The 17,729-nt window shown below is 40.0% G+C and overlaps 1 protein-coding gene across 1 annotated transcript in view; it reads left to right on the forward strand.

The window, feature by feature from the left end:
• The window catches only part of NBDY (negative regulator of P-body association), a 34,874-nt gene extending 19,334 nt beyond the window's left edge, over window positions 1-15,540 (forward strand). The window contains exon 3 of the mRNA XM_079910704.1: window positions 15,498-15,540. The gene's annotated coding sequence lies outside the window, so the exon portion shown is untranslated. The remainder of the gene's footprint in view (window positions 1-15,497) is intronic.
• The last annotated feature ends 2,189 nt before the right edge of the window (window positions 15,541-17,729 follow it).

The following is a 17,729-nucleotide window of genomic DNA, read 5'->3' on the forward strand; positions in this document are numbered from 1 at the left end:
CTTCTGCTTTTCCGATTGGATTCCTTTTATTTCTTTGTCTCTCTGATTACTGTGGATAAAACTTCCAAAACTATGTTGAATAAGAGTGGTGAGAGTGGGCAACCTTGTCTTGTTCCTGATCTTGGTAGAAATGCTTTCAGTTTTTCACCATTGAGGATGATGTTTGCTGTGGGTTTGTCATATATGGCCTTTATTATGTTGAGGAAAGTTCTCTCTATACCTATTTTCTGCAGGGTTTTTATCATAAATCGGTGTTGAATTTTGTCGAAAGCTTTCTCTGCATCTATTGAGTTGATCATATGGCTTTCTCCTTCAATTTGTTACTATGGTTTATCACATTGATTGATTTGCGTATATTGAGGAATCCTTGCATTCCTGGAATAAACCCCACTTGATCATGGTGTATGATCCTTTTAATGTACTGTTGGATTCTGTTTGCTAGTATTTTGTTGAGGATTTTTGCATCTATGTTCATCACTGATATTGGCCTGTAGTGTTCTTTCTTTGTGACATCATTGTCTGGTTTTGGTATCAGGGTGATGCTGGCCTCGTAGAATGAATTTGGGAGTGTTCATCCCTCTGCTATATTTTGGAAGAGTTTGAGAAGGATAGATGTTAGCTCTTCTCCAAATATTTGATAGAATTCGCCTGTGAAGCCACCTGGTCCTAGGCTTTTGTTTGTTGGAAGATTTTTAATCACAGTTAAAATTTTAGTGCTTGTGATTGGTCTGTTCATATTTTCTATTTCTTCCTGTTCAGTCTTGGCAGGTTGTGCATTTCTAAGAATTTGTCCATTTCTTCCAGTATTTCCATTTTATTGGCATAGAGTTGCTTGTAGTAATCTCTCATGATCTTTTGTATTTCTGCAGTGTCAGTTGTTACTTCTCCTTTTTCATTTCTAATTCTATTGATTTGGGTCTTCTCCCTTTTTTTTCTAGATGAGTCTGGCTAATGGTTTATCTATTTTTTTTTATATTCTCAAAGAACCAGATTTTAGATTTATTGCTCTTTGCTATCATTTCCTTCATTTCTTTTTCATGTATTTCTGGTTAGATTTTAATGATTTCTTTCCTTCTGCTAAATTTGGGGATTTTTGTTCTTCTTTCTCTAATTGCCTTAGGTGCAAGGTTAGGTTGTTTATTCAAAATGTTTCCTGTTTCTTAAGGTGGACTTGTATTGCTATAAATTTTCCTCTTAGAACTGCTTTTGTTGCATCCCGTAGGTTTCAGGTTGTCGTGTCTCCATTGTCATACGTTTCTAGGTATTGTTTGATTTCCTCTTTGATTTCTTCAGGGATCACTTCGTTATTAAGTAGTGTATTGTTTAGACTCCATGTGTTTGTATTTTTTACAGACCTTTTCCTGTAATTGATATCTAGTCTCTTAGCGTTGTGGTCAGAAAAGATACTTGATACAATTTCAATTTTCTTAAATTTACCAAGGCTTGATTTGTGACCCAAGATATGATCTATCCTGGAGAATGTTCCATGAGCACTAGAGAAAAATGTGTATTCTGTTGTGTTTGGATGGAATGTCCTATAAATATCAATTAAGTCCATCTTGTTTAATGTATCATTTAAAGCTTGTGTTTCCTTATTTATTTCCATTTTTTGATGATCTGTTCATTGGTGAAAATGGGGTGTTAAAGTCCCCTACTATGATTGTGTTACTATCGATTTCCCCTTTTATGGCTGTTAGTATTTGCCTTATGTGTTGAGGGGCTCCTATGTTGGGTGCATAAATATTTACAATTCTTTTATCTTCTTATTTGATCAAACCCTTGATCATTATGTAGTGTCCTTCTTTGTCTCTTCTAATGCTCTTTATTTTAATGTCTATTTTGTATGATATGAGAATTGCTACTACAGCTTTCTTTTAGTTTCCATTTGCATGGAAAATCTTTTTCCATCCCCTTACTTTCAGTCTGTGTGTGTCTCTAGGTCTGTAGTGGGTCTCTTGTAGACAGCATCTATATAGGTATTGTTTTTGTATACATTCAGCAAATCTGTGTCTTTTGGTGGGAGCATTTAGTCCATTTACATTTAAGGTAATTATCGATATGTATGTTCCTATTCCCATTTTCTAAATTGTTTTGGGTTCATTATTGTAGGTCTTTTCCTTCTCTTGTGTTTCTTGCCTAGAGAAGTTCCTTTAGCATTTGTTGCAAAGCTGGTTTGGTAGTGCTGAACTCTGTCAGCTTTTGCTTGTCTGTAAAGGTTTTAATTTTTCCGTCAAATCTGAATGAGATCCTTGCTGGGTAGAGTAATCTTGTTTGCAGGTTTTTCTCGTTCATCACTTTAAATATGTCCTGGCAGTCCCTTCTGGCTTGCAGAGTTTCTGCTGAAAGATCAGCTGTTAGTCTTATGGGGATTCCCTTGTGTGTTATTTGTTGTTTTTCCCTTGCTGCTTTTAATATGTTTTCTTTGTATTTAATTTTTGACAGTTTGATTAATATGTGTCTTGGAGTATTTCTCCTTGGATTTATCCTGTATGGGACTCTCTGTGCTTCCTGGACTTGATTAACTATTTCCTTTCCCATATTAGGGAAGTTTTCAACTATAATCTCTTCAAATATTTTCTCAGTCCCTTTCTTTTTCTCTTCTTCTTCTGGAACCCCTATAATTCGAATATTGGTGCGTTTCATGTTGTCCCCAAAGGTCTCTGAGACTGTCCTCAGTTCTTTTCATTCCTTTTTCTTTATTCTGCTCTGCAGTAGTTATTTCCACTATTTTATCTTCCAGGTCACTTATCCGTTCTTCTGCCTCAGTTATTCTGCTACTGGTCCCATCTAGAGTATTTTTAATTTCATTTATTGTGTTGTTCGTCATTGTTTGTTTCATGTTCAGTTCTTCTAGGTCCTTGTTAAATATTTCTTGCCATTTGTCTGTTCTATTTCCGAGATTTTGGATCATCTTTACTGTCATTATTCTGAATTCTTTTTCTGGTAGACTGCCTATTTCCTCTTCATTTGTTAAGTCCGGTGAGATTTTATCTTGCTCCTTCATCTGTGGTGTGTTTTTCTGCCTTCTCATTTTGCTTATCTTACTGTTTTTGGCGTCTCCTTTTTGCAGGCTGCAGGTACATAGTTCCCGTTGTTTTTGGTGTCTGTCCCCAGTGGCTAAGGTTGGTTCAGTGGGTTGTGTAGGCTTCCTGGTGGAGGGCAGTAGTGCCTGTGTTCTGGTGAATGAGGCTGGATCTCGTCTTTCTGGTGGGTAGGTCCACCACTGGTGGTGTGTTTGGGGTGTCTATGGACTTATTATGATTTTAGGAAGGCTCTCTACTAATAGGTAGGATTGTGTTCCTGTTTTGCTAGTTGTTTGGCATAGGGTGTGCAGCACTGTAGCTTGCTGTTCGTTGAGTGAAGCTGGGTGCTGGCGTTGAGATGGAGATCTCTGGGAGATTTTCACCGTTTGATATTATGTGGAGCTTGGAGGTCTCTTTTTGACCAGTTTCCTGAAGTTGGCTCTCCCACCTCAGAGGCACAGCACTGACTCCTGCCTGCAGCCCCAAGAGCCTTTCATCCACGCAGCTCAGAGTAAAAGGAAGAAAAAGTAGAAAGAAAGCATTAGTAGAAGTACAAAGAAAGAATGAAAGAATAGAGAAAGAAAGAAAGGAAGGAAGGAAGGAAGGAAGAAAGAAAGAAAGAAGAAAAGGAGAGAAAGAAAGGAGGGAGGGAGAGAGGGAGGGACGTAGGGAGGAAGGAAGAAAGGAAGAAAGGCAGGAAGGAAGGAAAAAGGAAAGAAAGAAAAAAGATAAAGTAAAATAAAACAAAGTAAAATATAATAAAATTATTAAAATAAATAAATAATTATTAAGGAAAAAAATTAAAAATGGACTGATAGAACCCTAGGACAAATGGTAGAAGCAAAGCTATACAGACAAAATCTCATACAGAAGCATAAACATACACACTCACGAAAAGAGGAAAAGGGGAAAAAGTCATAAATCTTGCTCTCAAAGTCCGCCTCCTCAATTTGGGATGATTCGTTGTCTAAAGGTGGGAAGGAAGGAAAGAAAGAAGGAAAGAAAGAAGATAAAGTAAAATAAAGTAAAGTTATTAAAATAAAAAATAATTATTATGAAAAAAATTTTTTTAAAAAGACGGATAGAACCATAGGACAATTGGTGGAAGCAAAGCTATACAGACAAAATCTCACACAGAAGCATACACACTCACAAAGAGAGGAAAAGGGGAAAAAATCATAAATCTTGCTCTCAAACTCCACCTCCTCAATTTGGGATGATTCGTTGTCAATTCATGTATTCCACAGATGCAGGATACATCAAGTTGATTGTGGAGCTTTAATCCGCTGCTTTTGAGGCTTCTGGGAGAGTTTTCCCTTTCTCTTCTTTGTTCTTACAGCTCCCAGAGGCTCAGGTTTGGATTTGGCCCTGCCTCTGCGTGTAGGTCGCCAGAGGGCATCTTTTTTTCGCTCAGACAGGACGGGATTAAAGGAGCCGCTGATTCCGGGGCTCTGGCTCACTCAGGCCGGGGGAAGCGTGGGGCACGGAGTGCGGGGAGAGCCTGCGGCAGCGGAGACCAGAATTCCATTGCACCAGCCTGAGGCGCGCCATGCATTCTCCTGGGGAAGTTGTTCCTGGATCCCGGGACCCTGGCAGTGGCTGGCTGCAGACTCCCAGGGAGGTGTGGATAGTGACCTGTGCTCGCACACAGGCTTCTTGGTGGCAGCAGCAGCAGCCCTAGCGTTTCCTGCCCGTCTCTGTGGTCCGCGCTTTTAGCCACGGCTTGCACCGGTCTCTGGAGCTCCTTTAAGCAGCGTTCTTAATCCCCTGTCCTCACGCACCAGGAAACAAAGAGGGAAGAAAAAGTCTCTTGCCTCTTCGGCAGCTCCAGACCTTTTCCCGGACTCCCTCCTGGCTATCCGTGGTGCACTAACCCCTTCAGGCTGTGTTCACACAGCCAACACCAGTCCTCTCCCTGTGCTCCAACCGAAGCCCGAGCCTCAGCTCGCAGCCCTGCCCGCCCCACCGGGTGAGCAGACTAGCCTCTTGGGCTGGTGAGTGCCAGTCAGTACTGATCCTCTGTGCGGGAATCTCCCCGCTTTGCCCTCCGCACCCCGGTTGCTGTGCTCTCCTCCGTGGCTCTGAAGCTACCCCCTCTGCCACCTGCAGCCTCCGCCCGTGAAGGGGCTTCCTAGTGTGTGGAAACCTTTCCTCCTTCACAGCTCCCTCCCACTGGTGCAGGTTCCATCCCTATTCTTTTGTCTTTGTTTTTTCTTTTGTCTTTTGCCCTACCCAGGTACATGGGGAGTTTCTTTCCTTTTGGGAGGTCTGAGGTCTTCTGCCAGCGTTCAGTAGGTGTTCTGTAGGAGTTGTTCCACGTGTAGATGTATTTCTGGTGTATCTGTGGGGAGGAAGGTGTCTTACTCCGCGTCTTACTCTTCCGCCATCTTCCCCTCTGGTTCTAATTCTTCTTAATTCAGTCTTGGAAGGTTATACCTTTCTAAGAATTTCTCCATTTTTTTCCAGGTTGTGCATTTTATTGGCATAGAGTTGCTTGTAGTAGTCTCTTACGATGCTTTGTATTTCTGCAGTGTCTGTTGTAACTTCTCCATTTTCATTTCTAATTTTATTGGAGTCCTCTCCCTCATTTTCTAGATAAGTCTGGATAATGGTTTATCAATTTTGTTTATCTTCTCAGGGAACCTGCTTTTAGTTTTATTCATCTGTGCTATTGTTTTCTTTGTTTCTATTTCATTAATTTTTGCTCTGATCTTTATGATTTCTTTCCTTTTACTAACTTTGAGCTTTGTTTGCTCTTCTTTCTCTAGTTCCTTTTGGTGTAAGGTTAGATTTTTTGAGATTTTTCTTCTTTGCAGAGGAAGCCGTGTATTATTATAAACTTCCCTCTTAGAACTGCTTTTGCTGCATTCCAAAGGTTTTGAGTCATCATGTTTTCATGGTCGTTTTTTTCTTGGTATTTTTTTATTTCCTCTTTGATTTCTTCAGTGATCTCCTGGTTATTTAGTAGTGTATTATTTTGCCTCTATGTGTTTTTATGTTTTACACAATTTTTCCTGTGATTGATATCTAGTCTCATAGCATTGTGGTCGGGGAAGATAGTTAATATGATTTCAATTGTCTTAAATTTACCAAGGCTTACCCTAGATATGATGTATCCTGGAGAATATTCCATGAACACTTGACCATAAAGTGTATTCTGTTGTTTTCGGATGGAATGTCCTATAAATATCAATTAAGTCCATCTTGTTTAATGTATCATTTAAAGCTTGGGTTTCCTTATTTACTTTCATTTTGGATGATCAGTCCATTGGTGAAAGTGGCGTGTTAAAGTCCCCTACTATAATTGTGTTACTGTCAAGTTCCCCTTTTAAGGCTGTTAGCATTTGCCTTATATATGTTGGGTGCATAAGTATTTACAATTGTTATATCTTCTTCTTGGATTGATCCCTTGATCATTATGTAGTGTCCTTCTTTGTTTCTTGTAATTGTCTGTATTTTAAAGTCTATTTTGTCTGATATGAGAATAGCTACTCCAGCTTTGTTTTTTTTGTTTTGTTGTTTTGTTGTTTTTTTTGGTACACAGGCCTCTCACTGTTGTGGTCTCTCCCATTGCAGAGGACAGGCTCCAGACTCACAGGCTCAGCGGCCATGGCTCACGGGCCCAGCTGCTCCATGGCATGTGGGATCTTCCCAGACCAGGGCAGGAACTCATGTCCCCTGCATCGGCAGGTGGACTCTCAACCACTGTGCCACCAGGGAAGCCCTCCAGCTTTGTTTTGATTTCCATTTCCATGGAATATCTTTTTCCATCCCCTCAGTTTCAGTCTATATGTGTCCTTACGTCTGAAGTGAGTCTCTTGTGGACAACATGTATATGGGTCTTGTTTTTGTATCCATTTAGCCAGTCTATGTCTTTTGGTGGAGCATTTAAACCATTTGCATTTATGGTAGTTATCAATATGTATGTTCCTATTAACATTTTCTTAATTGTTTTGGGTTTGTTATTGTAGGTCTTTTCCTTCTCTTGTGTTTCCTGCCTAGAGAAGTTCCTTTAGCATGTGTTGTAAAGCTGGTTTGGTGGTGATGAATTCTCTTACCTTTTGCTTGTCTGTAAAGCTTTTACTTTCTCCATCAAATCTGAATGAGATCCTTGCTGTTTAGTGTAATCTTGGTTGTAGGTTTTTCCCTTTCCTCACTTTAAATATGTCCTGCCACTCCCTTGTGTCTTGCAGAGTTTCTGCTGAAAGATCAGCTGTTAACCTTCTGGGGATTCTATTGTATGTTATTTGTTGTTTTCCCCTTGCTGCTTTTAATAGTTTTTCTTTGTATTTAATTTTTGATAGTTTGATTAATTTGTGTCTTGGTGTGTTTCTCCTTGGATTTATCCTATATGGGATTCTCTGTGCTTCCTGTACTTGATTGACCATTTCCTTTCCCATATTAAGGAAGTTTTCAACTATAATATGTTCAAATATTTTCTCGCACCCTTCCTTTCTTCTTCTTCATAGACCCCTATACTTTGAATGTTCGTGTGTTTAATGTTCTACCAGAGTCTCTGAGACTCAATTCTTTTCATTCTTTTTTCTTTATTCTGCTCTGTGGTAGTTTTTCCACTATATTATCTTCCAGGTCACTTAGCCATTCTTCTGCATCAGTTATTCTGCCATTGATTCCTTCTAGAGAATTTTTAATTTCATTTATTGTGTTGTTCATCATTGTTTGTTTGCTCTTTATTTCTTCTACATCTTTGTGAAACATTTTTTGTATTTTCTTGATTCTATTTCTGAGATTCTGGATCATCTTTACTATCATTACTCTGAATTCTTTTTCAGGTAGGCTGCCTATTTCCTCATATTTTTGGTGGGTGGGTTTTTATCTTCCTTCTTCATCTGCTGTGTGTTTCTCTGTCTTCTCATCTTACTTACTTACTGTGTTTTGAGTCTCCTTTTCACAGGCTGCATTTTCGTAGTTCCCGTTGTTTTTGGTGTCTGGCCCCAGTGAATAATGTTGGTTCATTAGGTTGTGTAGGCTTCCTGGTAGAGGGAACTGGTGCCTGTGTTCTGTTGGCTGAGACTGGATCTTCTCTTTCTGGTGGGCAGGACCATGTCCGGTGGTGTGTTTTGGCATGTCTGTGACATTATTATGATTTTAGGCAGCCTCTCTGCTAATAGGTGGGGTTGTATTCCTGTCTTGCTAGTTGTTTGGCATAGGGTGTCCAGCACTGTAGATTGCTGGTCGTTGAGTGGAGCTGGCTCTTAGTGTTGAGATGGCTATCTCTGGGAGATCTTTTGCTGTTTGATAGTACGTGGAGCCTGGAGGTCTCTGATGGACCAGTGTCCTGAACTCGGCTCTCCCACCTTCAGAGGCACAGGCCTGTCACCCAGATGGAGCACCAAGACCCTGTCAGCTACACGTCTCAGAAGAAAAGAGAAAATAATGAAAGAAAGAAAAATAAATAAAGTTATTAAAATAAAATTTATTTTAAATATTACAATTTAAACTCTTTAAAAGTTATGAAAAAAACGAAAGAAAGTAGAGAGCAACCAAACTGAAAAACAAATCCACCAATGATAACAAGCACTGAAAACTATACTAAAAAAAACAAAAATAAAAATGGACAGTCAGAACCCTTGTACAAATGGTAACAGCAAATCTATACAGACAAAATCACACCCAGAAACATACACATACATACTCACAACAAGAGAAAAAGGGAAAAAAATTATATATATATATATATATATAGAAAAGAAAAGAAAGGAAGAGAACAACCAAATCAATAAACAAATCTACCAATGATAATAAACTCTAAATAATAAACTAAGATAAACATAAAATGAGAAACAAATTAGATGTAGAAAGCAAACCCAAAGTCTAAAGGTGATCCCAAAATCCACTGCCTCAATTTTAGGATGATTCGTTGTCTATTCAGGAATTCCAGAGATGCAGGGTACATCAAGTTGATTGTGGCAATTTAATCCACTACTCCTGAGTCTGCTGGGAGAAATTTCCCTTTCTCTTCTTTGTTTGCACCGCTGCTTGGGTTCAGCTTTGGATTTGACCCCGTCTCTGCATGTAGGTTGCCTGAGGGTGTCTTTTCTTCACTCAGACAGGACGAGGTTAAAGTAACAGCTGACTAGGGGGCTCTGGCTCACTCAGGCCGGGGCGGAGGGAGGGATACGGAATGTGGGACAAGCCTGCGTCAGCAGAGGCGGGGGTGTGAGCTTGCAACAGCCTGAGGCATGTCATGTGTTCTCCTGGGGAATTTGTCCCTGGATCACGGGACCCTGACAGTGGCGGACTGCACAGGCTCTCGGGAGGGGAGGTGTGGATAGTGACCTGTGCTTGCACACAGGCTTCCTGGTGGTTGCAGAAGCAGACTTAGCATTTCATGCCCATCTCTGGTGTCTGCACTGATAGCCACAGCTCGCACCTGTCTCCGGGGCTCATTTACACAGTGCTCTGAATCCCCTCTCCTCGCACACCCTGAAGCAATGGTCTCCTTTCTCATAGGCTGTTACAGACTTTTTCCTGGACTCCCTCCTGGCTAGCTGTGGCACACTAGCCCCCTTCAGGCTGTGTTCATGCAGCCAATCCCAGTTCTCTCCCTGAGATCTGATCTCTGAAGCTGGAGCCTCACCTCCCATTCCCCACCTGACCCAGTGGGCTTTCTCAGGCTGGTGAGTGCTGGTCGGCACTGATCATCTGTGTGGGAGTCTCTCTGCTTTGCCCTCTGCACCTTTATTGCTGCCCTTTCCTCCAAGGCTCTGAAACTTCCCTCTGCCACCTCCCTTCTCTGCCAGTGAAGGGGCTTCCTAGTGTGTGGAAACTTTTCATCCTGCACAGCTCCCTCCCAGAGGTGCAGGTCCCTTCCCTATTCTTTTGTCTCTGTTTTTTCTTTTGCCCTACACAGGTACATGGGGAGTTTCTTGCCTTTGGGGAGTCTGAGTTCTTCTGCCAGCATTCAGTATGTATTTTATAGGAGTCGTTCCACATGTAGATGTATTTCTGATATATTTCTGGGGAGAAAGGTGATCTCCACGTCTTACTCCTCTGCCATCTTGAAGGTCACATGGATATTTTTTAGCTTAATATTTTGTTACTCTTTTCCATTTAATTGCACTTAGTACAGACAACATGGTTTACATGATACTGATTTTTAGTATATGTTGAGATTTGCTTTATGTTCTAGAGAACATGATGAATTTATAAGTGTTTCATGTGTGCCTGAAAATATTTTGTATATTCTAATTGTTTCATGTAGCATTCTATAAAAGTCCATTAAACTTGTTAATTGTATTGTTTGTCTTCTATATTACTGTTAATTCTGTTTGTCTGCTACATCTATCCATTATTGAGAGCAATTAAAAATCTCCCACTGTAATTGTAGATTTGTCAAATTCTTGTAGTTCTGTAAGTTTTTGCTTTATATATTCAAGGCTTTATTATGTGCATACTAGTCTAAAATAGATACACTTTTTATCTTTTATAGTGACTCATTTGACCTTTTTGAATTTAAAGTCTACTTTGATAGACTTTGTTTTGGATGATATTTCTGTTTTCTATCCTTTTACTTACTTAATTTCTTTATTTCCTTTCTTTTATTTTTCAGAGAATTTTTTGCCAAAAAAATTGAATGCATTGGTTTACTTCTGAATTTACCAGTAGGATTTATAATTAGAATTAAGGATAAACTTCATAGCTCCAAACATTATTTTCTTCACCAATTTTTTATTTTATGAAACTTCAACTCTTCAGGAACATCAAAAGCCATCCTTCATGTAGATACGTCTATTGTTTATTTTTCTACATATTTTTTCTCTTTGTAGATATATATATAGATATAGATAGATAGATAGATAGATAGATAGATAGATAGATACACACTTTTTTTGCTGAACCTTTTGGAAGTAACTTGCAGCTATTGTGACACTTCAACCTTAAATACTTTGATGTGTATCTCTTAGGAGCGAGTGCATTACTATTATCACACTCAGAAAAATTCAACATTGATGCAATTATCTAATATACTATTCATGTCAAAGTTCTCCAGTTGTCCTAACAATATCCTTTATATCTTTTTATTTGTTTTGATCCAGGATCCAGTCAAGAATCATGCACCATATTTAGCTGTCATGCCCCTTTAGTCTTTTAAAATCTCGAATTGCACCTTCCCATCCTTTTCTTTTAATTTTTCATTACATTGGCATTTTGGATGAGTCCAGGCAGTTGTCCTACATTCATCCCACAATCCAAACTTGTCTGCTTTCCCAAGATTAATTTGAGCATTTTTAGTAAGAAGTCTACATAGGTGATGCTCTGTCCTTGCTATTGCATCACATCAAGAGGCACAAAATGCCATTTGGTCCCATTCATTATTGACGATGTTAAGTTTGTTGACCTTGTTTAAAGACTTTTTTAAGAGCAGTTTTAAGTTCACAAAAAAATTGAGAGGAAGGAACAGAGATTTCCCATATGCCCACTGCCCCTACACAGGCATAGCGCCTTCTCCATTATTAACATCTCGTACCAGATTTGTACATTTGTCACATTTGATGAACATACATTGACATATCATTATATTCCAAAGTCCATAGTTATATTTTTACTCTTGAACAATATACATTCTTGCTGTTATACATTCTATGAGTTCGCACAAATGTATAATGACATGTATTCATCATACAGAGTATTTTCAGTGCCTTTAATATCTTCTGTGCTCCACCTATTCATCCCACTGCCTCAACCCCTGGCAACCACTGATCTTTTTAGAGACTCCATGGTTTTACCTTTTCCAGAATGTCGTGTAGTTGGAATCATACATTATGTAGTCTTTTCAGATTGTCCTCTTTCCCTTAGTAATATGCATTTATGCTTCCTCCATGTCTTTTCATGACCTGATAGCTCATTTATTTTCAATGCTGAATAACATTCCATTGTCTGGATGTACCAGTTTATTTGTCCATTCATCTACTGAGGCTGTATCCAAGTTTTGGCAAGTATGAATGAGGCTGCTATAAACTGCCATGTGCAGGTTTTTGTGTGGATATGAGTTTTCAACTCTTTTGGATAAACATCAAGAATCATGATTTTTTATATTTATAGTTATATTTATACATTTATTTCTTCTTTTATATGTACACATATATTTTTTGAAACATTAGACAATAAGTTGCCTCATGACTCAAAAACACTTCAGTATGTGTTTCCTAAAGACCTTATTTATTTTTTACCAATTATGCCAATAAATGTCCTTTAGGTAAAGAGAAAGAAAAGAAAATCTGGTCCAGGATCCACTCCAGAATCATATGTTGCATTTAGTTGTCATGTCTGTTTAATTTTCTTTAATCTGCAATAATTTCTTAGACTTTCTTTGTCTAAGAAAAAAATGTTTTTGAAGATATAACACAGTTATTTTATAGAATTTCCTTTGATTTCAGTTTTCCGAGCTTTCCTCATGGTTAGATTCAGCTTATGTACTTTTGTCAAGGAATACCACTGAAATGAGCTTTTTTTCTTCTCAGTGTTTTATATTAGGTGGTGCACAATGTCAAATTGTTCTTTAACTTTCAATTTCTTGTTACAGAATGCTGTTCAGGAGATGTCAGAATGTAAGGCTTTGATGCCCTTCAGTGACTTTATGAATAGCTATGTGGGTACTTTTTACTTTCTCCTTGGGAAATAGTCACACTTTTTTGGAAACAGGTGAAATTATAGTTTATAAATAGCATCGTATTCCTTGTCTACGTTTATAGAAATGCTCAGCATTAAAGGGAGTTCTCATGTCTATTCTGCCATAATATTTTCCTTCCTCAGAGCATTTATGTAGCCTGGCTGGTTGTCTGTCCATTTCTCTCTCCCAGAAGAGATTGTTTTTTCCATTTCTCTCTCCCAGAAGAGGTTAACTTGTTTTCTTTCTTTTTTTTTTTAAGAGAAAGAAGGTTTATTCAGGGAGATACACACTCCATAGACAGAGTGTGGGCCATTTCAGAAGGCAAGAGGCCTCAAAATATGGGGTGGTCAGTTTTTATGGGCTGGGTAATTTCATAGGCTAATGAGTGGGAGGATTATTGCAACTATTTTGGCAAAGGGGCGGGGATTTCCAAGAATTGTGCCACTGCCCACTTTTTCACGTTTTATGGTCGGCCTCAGAACTGCCATGGCACCTGTGGGTGAGTCTTTTAGCATGCTAGTGTATTACAATGAGCATATAATGAGGCCCAAGGTCTACTGGAAGTTGAATCTTCCGCCATCTTGGACCTAGATGGTTCTAACCAGTTTATGTCGTATCCTCAAGGGCTGTGTCATTCTTTTAGAGGTTGTGCCATGCCTCCTTCTCTCTTGTTTCCTTCCCCCCTCAGAGATTTTACTCCCATAATCTTCTGGGAAGCAGAGGGGTGATGGTCTCTCTTCTGTAGCTGCTTGAGAGCTGACTAGAAGTGTTAACCCTGCCTGTCAGGGAATAAAACTCTCTGGATGCCTGATCTAGTGACCCCAGTGGCAGGATGGCTTCTTGTTTTGAGTCAGAGGGTAGTAAGGACTGGAATCCTGGAATCCTCATGTAGCCAACATCTTGATGTCAAACTGTTGTAACTGCTTCTGTAGCCTTCCTATGAATCTTCTTGAAGATGAAGCACTTTTTGCAACAGCATCAGTACAACAATAACTGTTTATAAATGACAAAAGACTAAAGCATGCGTGGTTAAACATCTGATTACAGTGAAATCGATAAAGAAGCTTGGTTACTGTTGTGACATACAACATTTTAAGATAACAACTACAACTATAGCATTATACCAGGACATATCCAAATTTCAGAAAATTTATATAATTTTTAGAATGTCTATATTAATGCCATTCATCCATACAGTGTATTTTAAGTAGGTTTATTGCTCATGTGATAATGTTCTCCATGTAATTTAACATACCAAATAATACTAGTTAAATATCTTTTGTTAAGATACCTCAGGGGCCCTCTAAAGCATCCCAAAGTTAGCTGGAAGTCAAAAGAAATTGAATTAAAATTTGTTACTTGGGAAGTTTGTGAAAAACTTTCAAAACACTTGGTCAAATAAGATCATAGGTCACTGTGAGACAATACTTATTCCTTAACCAAAGTTAAAAGAGATCTCAAAAGCAAATACAGATCACTTAAAGGCAAAGAAACTCATACAACCTGTTACTAAAAGTAGCATTTTAAGAAAACTTTGGAGGGAGAAACCAAATCCATTCTTGCCCCAGCCCACTCCCAACAAAATCCATTTACCCAACTAAGTTTCCTTTTCCTTTTCCACAAACCTTTGACAACTTTTTGTATCTATGTTATTTTGTCCATTTTCTTTCCATTTAGGAGCAACGAGCTGTAGGACAAAAATTGCTCTTTTCCCTTAAGAGAATGTAATGCCCTTCCTCACACCTTCTTTTGTTTAAAATACACACCCTACATTCCTTAAGCAACCATAAACTGTGTTCTGCACCAGGACTTTGTAGATTGGTAAACATAAATACTAATGATTTCTAAAAACATATGCTTTCTTATAGAGAATAACTCAGGGTGGCACCAAATATATTTATCATTAGTGCTAAATACCTTTAGTTTCTCTGTTCAGTAATTTATATCTCAGTAACTTATTTTATTTGGGAATAACCTAGCTATTAAATAAACTTCCATCACTTAACTCAGAACAACTCTAAATATCAAGTAAATTTCCAAATATCTGGAGAGATTCTTTAATTTTTATTGTAGTATAGTTGATTTAAAATGTTGTGTTAGTTTCTGCTGTACAGCAAAATGGATCAGTTATATACATATACATATATCCATTCTTTTTTAGATTCTTTTCCCATATAGGTAATTACAGATTATTGAGTAGAGTTCCCTGTGCTATGCAATACGTCCTTCTTGGTTATCTATCTTATATATATTAGTGTGTATACGTCAATCCCAATCTCCAAATTTATCCCTTCCCCCATCCCCCTGGGTAACCATAAATTTGTTTTCTATATCTGGGACTCTATTTCTGTTTTGGAGGTAAGATCATTTGTACCATATTTTTAGATTCCACATATAAGCGATAGCATATGATATTTGTCTTTCTCTGTCTGACTTACTTCACTCATTATGACAATCTCTAGGTCCATCCATGTTGCTGCAAATGGCATTACTTCATTCCTTTTTATGGCTGAGTCATATTCCATTGTATATATGTACCACATCTTCTTTATCCATTCCTCTGTTGATGGACATTTATGTTGCTTCCATGTCCTGGCTATTCTAAATAGTGCTGTGGTGAACATCGGGATGCATGTATCTTTTTGAATTATGGTTTTCTCCAGAGATATGCCCAGAGTAGATGACTGGATCATAGGGTAACTATGTTTTAAGTTTTGTTCTCCATAGTGGCTGTACCAATTTACATTCCCACCAACAGTGTAGGAGGGTTCCCTTTTCTCCACACCCTGGAGAGATTCTTTTTAAGTACACATTCCTAAAACATAATTATTCCTAAAAAGTTCATCCAGATTGGGGAAGACAGCGGAAGAGTAAGACGTGGAGACCACCTTCCTCCCCACAGATACATCAGAAATACATCTTCACGTGGAACAACTCCTACAGAACACCTACTGAACACTGACAGAAAACCTCAGACCTCCCAAAAGGCAAGAAACTCCCCATGTACCTGGGTAGGGCAAAAGAAAAAAGAATAAACAGAGACAAAAGAATAGGGATGGGACCTGCACCAGTGGGACGGAGCTGTGAAGGAGGAAAGGTTTCCATACACTAGGAAGACCCTTCACGGGTGGAGACTGCAGGTGCTGGAGGGGGGAAGCTGAGGAGCTGCGGAGGAGAGCACAGCAACAGGTGTGTGGAGGGCAAAGCAGAGAGATTCCCGCACAGAGGATCAGTGCTGACCGGCACTCACCAGCCTGAGAGGCTTTTCTGCTCACCCGGCAGGGCGGGCAGGGACTGGGAGCTGAGGCTCGGGCTTCAGTCGGATCGCAGGGAGAGGACTGGGGTTGGCGGCATGAACACTGCCTGAACGGGCTAGTGCGCCACACCTAGCCAGGAGGGAGTCTGGGAAAAAGTCTGGACCTGCTGAAGAGGCAAGAGACTTTTTCTTCCCTCTTTCCCGCTGCACGAGGAGAGGGTATTAAGAGCGCTGTTTAAAGGAGCTCCAGAGATGTGCGCGAGCGGCGGCTATCACCGCGGACCCCAGAGACGGGCATGAGACACTAAGGTTGCTGCTGCCACCACTAAGAATCCTGTGTGTGAGCACTGGTCACTATCCCCACTATCCCTCCCGGGAGCCTGTGGAGCCCGCCACTGCCAGGGTACCGGGATCCAGGGACAAGTTCCCCAGGAGAACGCACGGCGCGCCTCAGGCTGGTGCAATGTTACACTGGCCTCTGCTGCTGCAGGCTCATCCCACATTGTGCCCCTCCCTCCCTGCAGCCTCAGTGAGCCAGAGACCCCGAATCAGTGGCTCCTTTAACCCTGTCCTGAGTGAAGAACAGACGCCATCTGGCGACCTAAGCTTAACCCTGGGAGCTGTGCGAACAGGGAAGAGAAAGGGAAATCTCTACCAGCAGGCTCCAGTCCAGCGGATTAAATCTCCACAATCAACTGGATGTACTCTGCATCTGCGGAATACCTGAATACACAACGAATCATCCCAAATTAATGAGGTGGACTTTGAGAGCACGATTTATTATTGTTCCCCTTTTCCTCTTTTTGTGAGTGTGTAAGTGTATGATTCTGTGTGAGATTTTGTCTGTATACCTTTGCTTTCACCATTTGTCCTAGGGTTCTATCCGTCCGTGTTTTTGTTTTTAATTTTCAAAAAAAATTTTTCTAGGGCTTCCCTGGTGGCGCAGTGGTTGGGAGTCCGCCTGCCGATGCACGGTATGCGGGTTCATGCCCCCGTACAGAAAGATCCCACATTCCATGGAGCGGCTGGGACCGGGAGCCAAGGCCGCTGAGCCTGTGCGTCCAGACCCTGTGCTTCACAACAGGAGAGGCCACAGCAGTGAGAGGGCTGTGTACGGCAAAAAACAAACAAAAAAATTGCTTGATACTTATTTTTTATGTTAATTTATTTTATTTTGCCTTTATTTTATTTTCTTTTATCCCCTTTCTTGCTTTATTTCTACCTTTTCTCCCTTTTATTCTGAGCCATGTGGATGAAAGGCTCTTGGTGCTACAGCCAGGAGTCAGTGCTGTGCCTCTGTGGTGGGAGAGTCAACGTCAGGACACTGGTCCACAAGAGACCGCCCAGCTCCATGTAATATCAAATAGTGAAAATCTCCCAGAGATCTCCATCTCAGCATCAACACCCAGCTTCACTCAACGACCAGCAACTACAGTGCTGGACACTCTATGCCAAACAACTAGCAAGACAGAAAAACAAAACCACCCATTATCAGAGAGGCTGACTAAAATAATAATAAGTCCACAGACACCCCAAAACACACCACCAGACATGGACCTGCCCACCAGAAAGATAAGATCCAGCCTCATCCACCAGAACAAAGGCACTAGTCCTATCCACCAGGAAGCCTACACAACCCACTGAAACAACTTTAGCCATGGGGACAGACACAAAAAACGATGGGAATTACAAACCTGCAGCCTGAAAAAAGGAGACCTGAAACACAGTAAGATAAGCAAAATGAGAAGACAGAAGTATACACAGCAGTTGAAGGAGCAAGAAAAAAACCCAACAAACCTAGCTAATGAAGAGGAAA

Source organism: Stenella coeruleoalba (genome assembly GCF_951394435.1).
Source record: "Stenella coeruleoalba genome assembly, chromosome: X".
Lineage (NCBI taxonomy): Eukaryota > Metazoa > Chordata > Mammalia > Artiodactyla > Delphinidae > Stenella > Stenella coeruleoalba.